Raw genomic sequence first — 13,735 nt, 5'->3', positions numbered from 1 at the left:
GAGACAAAGGTAAGTACAAAGGAAAACTACCTTTGGAATGTTTCAATTGTGATAAGATAGGACATATGGCTTCTAAATGTCCTGACAAAGACTCTACTGAAAAGAGAGATTACCGAGATGACAGACAAAAAGATAATCATTTCAGAGGATACCGAGACTTCAGAAGAAGAGATAGAAAATCATACCTAATTGCCGATGAGGAATCCAATGATGATAAATCAGATGAAACTGATACAGAGGAAGTTGTTTATGTGGCTATCAAAGATGGATCAAATGAAGAAAGGTATGAAGAAAAAGCTTTAGTATCTCATATAAGTAAAAATGATTCTTGGATCATAGATAGAGGATGCTCACATCACATGACAGGTGATAAACTCAAGTTTGTTAAATTAGAAGATTATGATGGAGGTTATGTAAGATTTGGTAATGATGCACCATGTCCGGTAAAAGGTAAAGGATCCATAACACATTTTGACAATGCTAAATGCAATGATGTTTATTGGGTTGAAGGTTTGAAATATAATTTGTTGAGTGTAGAACAGCTAAACAACACAAGTTACCAAATAGAATTTCAGAAAGGAATTGTCAAAGTTCATGACAAGCATGGAAAGTTGGTTGCTACCGGGACACAAACTAAAGGTAACACTTGTCTTTATGCAAAGATAGATGATACCTAGTTATGGCACAAAAGGTTTTGTCATGTAAATTTTGATAATCTGATCAAAATAAGTAAGAAGCACCGAGTAAGAGGTCTATCGAGTTTGGAAAAACCTGAGAATGCTATGTGTCAAGGATGCCATATGGGTAAGATGACAAGATCAAGCTTTACAAGTAAGTCCTATACCTCTAAGGGAATTTTAGATCTTGTGCACACTGATCTTTGTGGTCCTATGAAAGTTCAAAGTTATTATGGTGACAAATATTTCATATTATTTGTGGAAGATTATTCAAGGATGATGTCAGTTATGTTTTTAAAAGAAAAATCAGAAGCTTTTCAAATGTTTAAATGGTACAAGGCAAGAGTTGAAAATGAAATAGGAAGACAACTGAAATGTCTTAGATCTGATAGAGGAGGAGAATTTACCTCTGATGAGTTTAACTTATTCTGCAATGATCATGGCATAAAAAGATAAGTCTCTGTACTAAGAACACCACAGCAAAATGGGATAGCTGAGAGAAGAAATAGATCTATTGTGGATTGTGCCAGAACCTTGATGATTGAAAAGAATGTGCCACAAACATTTTGGAGAGAAGTAATAAGAACAGCAATTTACACCCTGAACTGAGTACAACTGAAGAAAGGAACTTTGAAGACACCTTATGAAATCTGGTATGACAAGAAACCTAATGTAAGTTACTTCAAAATCTTTGGAAGTAGATGCTATGTACATAAATATGATAGAAATGGAAAGTTTGATCAGAAAAGTGAAGAAGGAACATTTCTTGGTTATTCTTCTAGAAGCAACGCATTTAAATGTCTGATCAAAGCATCTAACAAAATAGTAGAAAGTGCAAATGTAAAAATTGATGAATTTGCAGATAGAAATGATGAAGGAAATTCCAAGGTACTAGAAGATTATGAAGAATTTGTCTATGTTCAACTGACAAGTCCCACCGAGAGAGTTACTAAAGAAAACAAAGAGGATACTTAGTTACCGAGTGATGAAGAAGATCATATAGAGCCTACTGAGCCTGTATTAGCCAAGTATGTCAGAAGGAATCATGCCTCAAGTCAAATTATAGGAGATAAGGATGATCCAGTGATGACAAGGAACAAACTGAGATAGAACACATGTCTGATATCTGAATTTGAACCGAGAACAGTAAAAGAGGCATTTAACAGTGAAGATTGGGTAAATTCTATGATAGAAGAGATTGATCAAATCAAGAAGAATGACACATGGACACTGGTCCCAAGACCGAAGGACAAAAATGTAATCGGTACAAAGTGGATTTTCAGAAACAAGCTAAATGAAAAAGGTGAGGTCACTTGCAATAAAGCAAGACTAGTTTGCAAAGGATATGCTCAAGAAGAAGGAATTGATTATGGTGAGACCTTTGCACCTGTGGCAAGACTTGAAGGAGTAAGAACATTGTTGGCATATGTTGCTTTCAAAAATTTCAAGGTATATCAAATGGATGTCAAATCTGCATTTCTGAATGGTATATTAGAAGAAGAAGTTTATATTGAACAACTTGAAGGATTTGTTGAAGACAAGAATAAAGATCAGGTATGTAAATTGAACAAAGCATTATATGGTTTGAAACAAGCACCTAGAGCATGGTATGAGAGATTGCACTCTTATTTGATCAAGATTGGTTTTATAAGAACAAGTGAAAATAGCAACATGTACATGAAGAGTGATGAAGACAATGGAATACTGATCTCAGCCATATTTGTTGATGACATTATATTTTGTGGCAATGATTCTCTATGCAAAAACTTTGGTAATGAAATGTGCAAATAATTTGAGATGTCACTAATCGATGAGATAAAGTATTTTATAGGTTTAGAGATACTGCAAATGAAAGATGAGATTTTCATTACTCAATCCAAGTACATAAAGGAAATCTTGAAGAAATTTGTAATGGAGGACTCAAAACCAGTAAGTACTCCTATGACTACCAACTGTAAATTATCAAAGAATGATGAATCTGCATCTGTTGATGAGACACTTTACCAATCCATGATTGGAAAGTTACAATATGTTGTTCACAGCAGACCAGATATAGCACATGCAGTAGATATAGTTGCAAGATTTTTTGTAGATCCCAAGGAAACTCATATGACAACAATCTTTCAGATACCTGAGAGGCACTAAAGACTATGGCTTAGTATATGACAAGAGAAATGATTTTCATTTAAAAGTCTATACTGATGCTGATTGGGTAGGCAACATTGATGATAGGAAAAGCACAAGTGGAGGAGCTTTCTTTTTAGGAGAAAGACTAGTAAGTTGGCTTAGCAAGAAACAAGGATGTGTTCCACAATCAACAACATAAGCAAAATATGTTGCTGCAGCATTGAATTGCACTAATATAGCATGGATCAAACAATTGTTGGAAGGCATAAATGAGAAAGTTACTAAGCCAGTAACTATATTATGTGATAATACTAGTGCCATTAACATTTCAAAGAATCTTGTAATTCACTCTAAGACAAAGCACATCTCTCTCAAATATCATTATCTTAGAGAAGAAGCTCAAGAGAAGAAAGTGGTGTTGGAATATGTTAGCACAAAGGAATAAATAGCATATATCTTCACCAAGCCACTGCCAAGGGACACTTTTGAGTATCTCAGAAGCAAGTTAGGGGTCCTACCCCTATCTTCTACTCACTGACAGAGTTCGATGAAAGCATCAATTCGATGAATCTACAGAATATTATGTGTGGATTGATGCTTATTTACACACTTTAGGAGGTTTTCTAAAGGTGTGTAGAAACCAAATACAGAAAACAAGAATTGAAGACATAATGCTCTGACCGAGACTGAGTTGATACATAACAACAAGGAATTCACTTCTTAGAGGAAGAAATCACGTTTTAGTTCTTTTCATTCTTGGCATTGTTGTCAAAGGGGGAGAAGACTATTGTATGGGGGAGAAGACTGATGACAGGGGGAGAGCATTTTAGAATCTCACACCAATCTGAATTCAAATCAATGAGGTTAAATCAATTGGTTTTGCCATCAATGCCAAAGGGGGAGATTGTTGGCATTCCAATTACAATGAGAGATTGTTGGCATTTCAATAAGGATATTGAGAAGGTTGTTGATGATTATGGATATAACTGATTAAGGATGTTTACTGTCTTAATATTATTATTTTGTCATTGATGTCAAGAAATTGATTTTCTAATTCAGTATGATGTTGCCATATCTTAAGAAGTATGATTTGATGAGTATTAAGATGTTGGTAAAAGACACAAAAAGAATGTGATGAATAAGGGGAGAAATAAGTTATTCAATGGGCAACTATTACCGAGTTAGACAATGATGAGATCATGATGTTTAGATTGTTTTGATATCCTACATATGTTGTTGATTGTAAGGTTAATACTATACTATGTCACCAAGCAAAGAACCTAGTCGGTAAACCCTAAGGAACCTAGTCGATAAACCCTAAGGTTATCGCTATCGGTTAATGAAGGCGGAATGTCTACCGAGTAAAGTTTAGTATTTACCGAGTTGCAACTGATCTGTAATAGAATGCATTGGATGATTAAATGCGTTATTTAATGAAGGAAGCTAATGAGCTAGAGTTGATTAAATGATTGGTATGTCATGCATGAAGTTTGTTAAAGAATCTATGGTAATGGAAGATCGGTAGGAAGATCTACAGCTTAGATTGGACCGCATTACCTTAGCACAAGTTCCAAGAAATGTATGCAAGTTCCTAGGTGAGTTAAAATATTTTCAGATCGGAGGATACATTGAACCTAGTCAAGTTTTGAAGATCTGATGGCTATGATTGATCATGGAAAATGTGATCAAGGAGATTCAGCGGTTAGCAAATTGTTTATAAATAAGGAATTATTGATAAACATTGTATGCGGGCAAGTGTAAGCACAAGGATGCTACATAGTGATTACTGAGCACAGAAGCTTGAAGACCTGTTTGATTAACAAAGTATAGAGCCCAGTAGAGGGACAAGATAAGTCCTATGACTAGATTGTATTGAGCAAATAAGAATCTTCTTTAGCATTTTAGATATGAAGTTGCAGATATATTTTTATTACTGTTATTTTGTAAAGTGATAGAAAATCTCTTAATCGAGTGGACTTAACAGTCTTATTTGTAAAACCCTCTAGCAAGGTGACATTCAGATTGAGTGTTTGAAATCCTTTAACAAGGTCACTTCTAACAAAGTGAAGATCCTAACAAATCTGAGGGAAATCCCTTAACTGGGTCACATCTAGCAATGTGTTTTGTAATCTTTAACATGATTTTCTTTTAACTGAGCATACTCTGGAAGAGTATATTTCTTAGTGGGTCCGAAATCCCATAGTGGTTTTTCCCTATTTGGGTTTCCACGTTAAATCTAGTGTTGAATGTGTTGTGATGTTATCTGTTTATGAGTTTGCATGTTTTACAGTTTTGGTTACATATATCTGTTAAAGCTACCGAGGTTGAATCTGTTATTTTTATGGAAGATTAAGTTTGTATGATTCACCCCCCCCTCTCATCTTGTGAGCTTGGCATCTGTACTTAACATTTAGTATTAGATCATAACAATATAACAATGGTGTCCCACTATTCAAACCCTGTCTCTAGAGTTTGTTCGATTTGGATTTTGGATTGTATTATGGAGGAAACGTTGGCCAATATGAAGTTTGTTCCGGTTGGTAAATTTGTGGGACCTTGGCCCAACATTGATTCTGTTTGGGCTTGGGTAGCTAGAAAATAGAAAGGCAAAGGCTAGATTGAAGTGGTTGTGATGGATAATGGCTTTGTTTCCTTTTCTTTCAGCTATGATGAAGATTTCAAATATGTGTTGTCTAGGGGGCCCCTAGATGTTGGGAAAATCCTCCCTGGCATTGAAAAAATGGGAGCCATGTTTTAACCCCAAGGATTCAGAATGTAATGAGGTGCCCATATGGGTTCATCTGCTTGGCCTCCCCTTGGAATATTGGGATGAGAAAATTTTTAGTGGGTTGGCTACATGTTTTGGGGAGCTTTTGTCCCTAGCCCCTATAACCGCTACTAAACAAAGATTGGTCTATGCCCAAATTTGTGTGAAAATTAAACAATCAGTGGACCTACCTTTGGAAATCACTTTTAGTCTGAATCTAGGTGTATGGGTTCCAAAAGTGGAATATGAATCCATCCCCATTGCTTGTTTTCATTTGTAAGAAGGTGGGTCACTAGACCAGAGATTTTCCTATGAAGAAACCTACAAAAAAAGTTTGGAGGAAAAAATATTTTGATCCAATGAAGCCTAACATCTCGGAGAAATCTAGCTAGTCGCCATAGGTGATGAAAGTTGATGATCAGAAAGCCTTTTCTCTACCGGTGAATGTTCCTCAAGAGGAGAAGCTTGAATAGTTAGCTCAAGATAATCAATCGCAACAGGCAGTGGTTGATGATATTCATCCAACCATAGAAAATAAGGGTGAGACTACAATATCAAGGTCCCCAGTCTCTCCCTCTTTGGAAGAGAAATCTATCAATCTGGTGGTGGATGTGGGAAATTGCTTTGATCCATTGAACTCTTAGTTTGAGGCAAATCCCTCATCTGAGGAGATGAATCCTTTTATTGAAGTCAAGCCCTAAAATCATCGGTGTAGCTCAACTCCCTTGGCTGGCAATGGTTCAACATCAGGATCTGTTGGGGTTAAGACTAGTAATAGACAGAGAGATGATTGTGGCTCCGAAACTAGAGGAGTGGGAAGACCCCCAAATCTTTTCAGTAGGGATAAGCAAAGCAAAGCCAATATTGCAAATGGCTCTCAAATTACCTTATAGGAAATGGGGATTGGATCCCCTGACTCTACTAAATGAAGATCATCTCATGGAATATAAGGAGGTTGAATCACCCCCATAAGCAAGATCTTCTCTTTAATATAGTGAGAGATCATAGACCCAAGATATGTTATGTTCAAGAGACTAAGATGTTGTCTGATAAGCTCTTAAAAATGAAACTGGTGGTCTTTAAATATTGTGGTGTTCATTGTTGTTATGTTGATGGTGCATCTAGAGGTATTGCTATGTTTTGGAACCCTCGATTGGTTCAAGGTTCGGCTATCATGACCAACCCCAATCACATTGCAACAAGATTTACTAATCTTATGGATGGCTCTTCTTGGATTATTTCCAACATTTATGCTCCTAATGGTAAGAATGCTAGAAAGTCTCTATGGTCTTCTATATTAAATGCAAGGGAGAACTTTCCCAATGAAAAGTGGATCCTAATGGGATATTTCAACACCCTTGTTTCTAATTTGGAAAATTTGTGTGGGGTCCCAATTGCTGAAGATAGTAAACAAGATCTATTGGATATGATCAATGCTCTCGGATTGTTAGATCTTGACCTTCAATGAACTAAGTTTACTTGGTTGAATAGAAGAAGTGGCTCAGATCTTATCCAAGTCAGACTACATAGAGGTCTTATATCTTTGGATTGGTTGTTGGACTTTTCCTGTTGTCTCTCCTCTTTGTCAAGGATTAGTTTTGATCGCTTCTTGATTGCGTTGAGGATTTCTTCCTTGAATAGGAGAAAGGCTTTCCCCTTCAGATTTTACAAAATGTGGACCCTCAATAGTAATCTATTTGACATAATTGAAGAATGGTGGGACATTAACATCCAAGGTACGACAATGTTTAGACAAGTTAAAAAATTGGCCAACATTAAAGATAATGTCCAGAAATGGAATAAATCCTCTTTTGGGAACATTTTTCATATGAAAGGTACTTTGAAAAGGGAGCTTGATGATATTCAAATGCACATTCAAAATTTTGGATATGACCCTCAGACAATGGACAGAGAAGTGGAGATCCTCTCTAAAATACATGATATTATTTCCAAAGAAGAGGAATACTGGAAATAGAGATCTCGAGTGATATGGCTAAAAAGTGGTGATAAGAATACCAAATTATTTCATATGACTACTCTGAAACATAGAGATTCTAATAGAATTAAGAGGATATCAGCCAATAATTATTGGGTTGACAAGCAGGAGGAGAGTAGTAGGGAAGTTGGTCGATTCTTTTCCTCCCTCTTGGCTAATGAAGACCCTTTGGATATGGAAGCATGAGAAGAGATTCTCAATGAGATCCCACTAAATATTTCACAAGTGATGAATAAAAACCTGACTAGAGTTCTTTTTCTTGAGGAGGTCAGGGAGCCAGTGTTCTCTTTTGAAGGGAATAGAGTCCCGAGACTTGATGGGTTTCTGATGTTCTTTTTCAGCTTTTCTGGAACATTGTTGGAGTTGACGTTGCTAATATTGCTAAGGAATTTTTTGTTTCTTGGTCGCTCCTTAAAGAGATTAATGCCACTTTCATTGTTTTGATCCCTAAGAAACCACATGCCAGTTGCATCTAGGAATTTAGACCCATTAGTCTTTGTAATTCCTTATATAAGATCTTTTCCAAAATTTTGGTCCTCCATCTGAAAAAGGTCCTTCCTTTTTTGATCTCGGATCATCAAAATGGCTTTGTCCCGAGACGCCAAATTCAGGACTCTATTATTTATGTCCATGAGAATATCCATTCCCTCTCTATTAATAAGAAGTTGAGTTTTTTGTTGAAGTTGGATTTTCTCAAGGTGTATGATAGGGTGAATTGGCAATTTCTGATCAAAATGCTCTAGGCTTTTGGTTTCAGTGATCATTTCGTCCAGTTGGTGAATTAGTGTATTTCTACCCCTAAATTTTATGTGTTGATTAATGATTCCCCGTCTAGTTTTTTTTCGGCCTCTAGAGGCCTCGGATAGGGGGATCCAATTTCCCCATTTTTATTCATCTTAATTTGAGAATCCTTTAGCAAAATCATTCAGAGAGATGCCAGGTTCGGTAGACTCAAAGGGCTCCATCCATCTTCTGATATCCAGGTTTATTCACATCAATAATTTGTTGATGATACCATGTTGTTGGGTGAAGGTTCGGTGTTGGAAGCCAAGAATCTGAAGGAATTACTCTCTTTATGAAAAAGGATCTGGCCAAAAGCTTAGCCTTCCCAAAATCTCTATCTTCTTTCTCAATACTCCTAAGCATAGACAAGATAAAATTGCTAGAATTTTGGGGAGTATACTAGCCTCCTTGTCGGCTACCTATTTGAGTCTTCCTCTCTATTCTGGGCCTATTCCTGATTCTTTTTGGTCCAGTCTGATTGACCGGTTCCAAACCAAGTTGGCCAGATGGAAAGGGCCTCTTTTGAGCCAAGCGAGTAAGCTCCAATTGATTAAAGCTTCTTTGCAAAATTTACCTTTGTATGTGATGACCTTATTCAAGATCCCTCTAAATTTTATGGATAGACTGGGAAAAAACCATAAGAATTTTTTATGGGCTGGTACGGAGACCAAGAATCATCTTCATCTGGTCACCTAGGATTAGGTTTATCTTCCTAAGAGGCTTGGGGGTCTTGCCATTAGACATATTCAAGAATTTAACAAATCCTTCCTCGCTAAACAATTGTGGAGATGTCTTTTAGAGTCCAGTGAGTGGATCTCTATTATTCAAAACAAATATCTGGGTCTTCGCCACTCTCCTCAACAAATTTTGGAAGACCCCTCTCTCCCTCAAGATGCATTGACTCTTTGGACGAATATTCTTAATACAAAATCCATCATTTTGAAAGGCTTGAGATGGAGTCTTGGAAATGGCCAGAAGATTAGATTTTGGGAAGATTGGTGGGTTGGTGATGGCCCCCTAATTAATAACCCCTGGGCCAATAAACATAGAGCTTTGTGTGTGGATTCTATTGGCTTCTGGGTAGCTAATTATATATGGGAAGGTCAGTGGGTTGATCTTCTACAATTGGATCTTGTGTTGAAGCCTCTTTAGGTTTGGCTATCTTTTATTCATATTCCTACATCCCCCATTGATGATTCTTTGGTTTGGGGTGGCTCCTCCTCTAGCAGATTTTTAGTCTCTCAAGTGTTTGCCTTGCATAACAGAACTTGTGCTCTTGCTCCCTTTTGGTCCCTCCTTTGGAATTATCTTCTAGTGCCCAAGATTAATATTTTTTTCTAGCTCTTCATGCAAAATAAAGTGATTTCTATTGATAATTTGTGTAGGCATGGGATGTCGATCCCCAATATATTCTCCCTCTGTAAATAAAATGCTAAGGATGTCTCTCATCTATTGATTCACTATGGTTTTTCCTAGGATATATGGTCCTATTTTTTCAATCTTTAGGGGGTTATGTGGAGCTTCCCCTTTAGCCTCTTAGATTGTTAGCTTCAATGGAGATGCCCTTCTGATAACCCATCCCTTATTGTGTCATGGAGCTTCATGCTTCCCCACATTGATTGGGGTACTTGGAAGAAAAGGAACAATCATATTTTCAAGGACAAAGAATCTTCAACTTTCTCAATTGCTCGTCAAATTCAAAATTCCATTAAGGAAATCCTAGGCCGATAGGTCGTGTGGGAGTTGCACATGATTACAATGGTAGGCTTGTCTCAACAGTGGCACTCCCACTAGGTAATCAGACAAACCACTTTTTTGAGGCAACTGTATCTTACCTTGGGCTTCAACTTGCTTTTCAGGGAGGTCATATAAAGGCATGGCTCGAAAGTGACTCTCTAAACATTATTAATTATCTATTTAATCATTTGAATCTTAGTTGGACAATTAAACACCTTATCCAGGAGTGCCTTGACATGATTTCCAATATGGATGAAGTTTGAGTTATGAATGTTTTTCGGGAAGGTAACCAACTTGCGGACTACGTGGCCAACTTGGGTGTGGGTTATGAAAAAATCAAATGGTGGAGGGAAGGGGAAACTTTCAAGATGAAATTATGTGAACTAGCATGAAAGAATGCTACAAGTCTTGTGGATTCTCAATGGTTGAATATTAATGATGCAGTCTTTTCACATGTGTAAAGCCACTCTCCGCAATAATTGGTATCGACATAATACTCGGGCTTCCAGATTGTTCTTGGTTTCCTGATTTTTCATCTTCTGGTTTTGGTCTAGTTATGAGACGCTAAATCTCAGAATTGGCAAGGATAATTTGAACATGGAGGGAGATAAAAACAATCTTGAGCCGGCCTCGTATCATAAGGGATCAAAATAAGGAATTATGGAATAAGATTACAGATGGTGGACTTGCTCCATACATTAAAAACTGCATGGTCATGATCCTAGGGTGACATAAGGGTTTGTTAATGGCTAGAATAATGACATTCTCAGTGCCTACAATGTTAAATTCAAAATTTATGAGGATCTTATTGCAGGTATCACTAGATTTCAATTGGAGAGGAACAAGCTCTATAGAGAATGCAAGGCCACGAAGGAAGTCCTCTCTATTTTCTTTGATAAGTAGAGCGAAAGAGACAAATTTAGGAAAATGGTTGATGGGGGCTACAAAAAAAACCTAATGAAACTATGGGCTGATGTTGCAAATGATAATAAGGTAAATTACCTTGGATGGCCACTATGTCATTATGTTTTCTTATCATTTTACTATTTTGACCAATTTTAGACATGATAGGAAAGTCTCTGTATTTTTTTGTTGCTTTCTTCTTTGGACCATAGTCTTTCAAATCATGCAAAGATTCTACATGAGGGCCTTATCCTTCTTTTAATGGAATATCCTAAAATAAATGAAGTTAAGCCCTCACCGATCCTCAAATGTGAAAGTAACCTCAAATCCCTGACTGGTCATGATGTCCATGTTGTGTCTGATATTGAAATAGAGGATGATAGGATGATAGGTGGGATGGCTATGGACTGGTGTGACCTTCAAGTGTCGGAAGAAGATCCAAAGTACTGGCCCTCTGAGGAAGAGGGCCCCTCCTCAAAGGTCACTCCAGGAACTAACAACAGTAGGAAGTATAAGCCCCCCACTGTAAAGGCATCCGAAAAGAACAAAACCCCTCTTCCCTAAGACATGGGTATTAAGAGCCCTAAAAAGAAAAAGGTTGGGAATTCTAGGGATCTAAATGAAAAAGGGAATAAGGAGATCAAGTTGGATATTCCCCTTAACCTAGACCAGGTGGACCCAGATAATAGTGAAAGAGATTCAATGGATATTGACCTGTTACTAGCTAATTCCACATCTAGTTAGGAGAAGTGATTTCGTTGGGTCATGAGTGAAATTCAATTCATCAGACAGGGAATAACTAAAATTATCAATACATTCAAAGAGACCTTGATGCCCGATAAAACTGATAAGCTCCTAAAAATGACCTAGAAATTAATTGAAGATGTTAAAGTCATGAAAACAGAGCTTGAATTCAGAATTGCCAATGTGGAGAAAGATGTGGTAGACATTAAGGGAAGTCTTAGGAATTTGGTTAAGAGTAGCAAACAAGAATTGAATAACAGTGCGGAAGCCCCAAAAAAGATGAATGAGAAAATGGAAATCCATGAAGTTTAATTGATCAACAGTATTTCAAAGGTACGGGCTTCTACAGGACCGTCTACTAGGACTAGGAGCAGGATTCATGAGAAAAGTACCATGAGGAGCGTCATGGAGGAGCTGGAATACATTAATAAAAACTCTATTGAGAAAAGTCAAGAGCTTTTAGGATCTTTATTTTAGTTTTTGTCAATTTTCCCGATGCTTTAGTGTTATTATTTTTGTAGGGCTTTGTGGGGCTTTGCCCTTATTTCGCTTCTGGTTAGATGTTGTTTTTGGACTTTATCGTTGATTTTTTTTTACTATTTTTGGATTTGGGTTTTGGGTCCATGTGAAACCCGTTTTATCTTAATCAAAAATAGTTTTCACAATAAATAAATGTAAGTACAAACATTGAGTGCAATTACATTTCCATGAATAGTTGTGGTAACATTTTTCATGCTCAATTTACAAGAAGAAGTGCAAACATTGAGTGTAGTTAAATTTTCATGAATAAGCATGGGAACATTATCCATGCTCAATAAGTGTCACATAATAATATTATGATAGGTGGACATGAGAAAATCTAGAAAATATTCTTTCTTGTAGTAAATCTTCTCCTTGCACAATTCAAAAGACTATGATGGAGGAGGTGCACAATATTCTTTGTTAGTAATATAAGCTTTTCAAAGATTGCAAAGACTACATGAGATGTAGAATATTCATTTTCAATCTAGAAAATTCTTCTTATTGCAATAAATATTCTCCTTGCATTATTGAAGATGCTATGCTAGAAGCTTTAGAAGGACTACAAAGATTGGAGGTAGTAAAAAATATTTAATTTTAGTAAAGTAAACTTGTTGCAACTACAAATCTTAAGTATCTCAAAGATTGCAAAGCCTAGAAGATGTGCACATGGTCTTTCTTGATATAAAATTTGTGTAGAATAGTGGACTCTTGTGATTTCTAGTAAAAAGGCATTCAAAGTTGATTTAAGGAAAAAATAAGGGTAAATAAATGTGATAGAGATTTAAAAAGGAGTAAAAATAATTATTGCAATTCCCACCAATAACTAGAAAAAAATTAATAAAATTGAATACACAAAATATTCCAAAATGAACACTATTATGACATCAATCTTCACTCAAATCTTTGAACCTAAAAATATCATGTTCCAAAATAAAAATTAGAAGCATAGCCCAGCACATGTATGTATATAAAATGGAGCAACACATAAAAACACTAAATTTAGAAGGATTACTCACAAATTAGGGACTAACTAAAGGGGTAACTCAAAATGGACATAATTAAGCACCATAGTTACAACTACAACTAGACAAAAAGGAATAATTCAAAATTTTGGTAATATCCAAAACATGACCATAAATAAAATAATCATTTAAAATATTATAAATATTAACTATCATTATCATCAATTAGTGGAGCTTAACAATATTTATAATTTAATAAGATTTATTTAGATTATTTAAAAAAATATAATAATCATTAAAAATATTTAAATATTAAACTTAAATCTCAAATGACACTTATCAACAATATGATTTTTTTCATTCGATTTTCTTTCTGTTTAGAAGATGTAAAAAAATCATCACATGTTTGCATGTGTTTCCTCTTTTTGCCCACTAACAATCTCACACATAGAAATTTGGTCCAAATTTTCTAACAAGATACAATTTTGTTGGAACTGTTTGGCTTCATATCTTATAT

Source organism: Cryptomeria japonica, chromosome 2, assembly GCF_030272615.1.
Source record: "Cryptomeria japonica chromosome 2, Sugi_1.0, whole genome shotgun sequence".
NCBI lineage: Eukaryota > Viridiplantae > Streptophyta > Pinopsida > Cupressales > Cupressaceae > Cryptomeria > Cryptomeria japonica.
Note: the sequence above shows the minus strand (reverse complement) of the source record.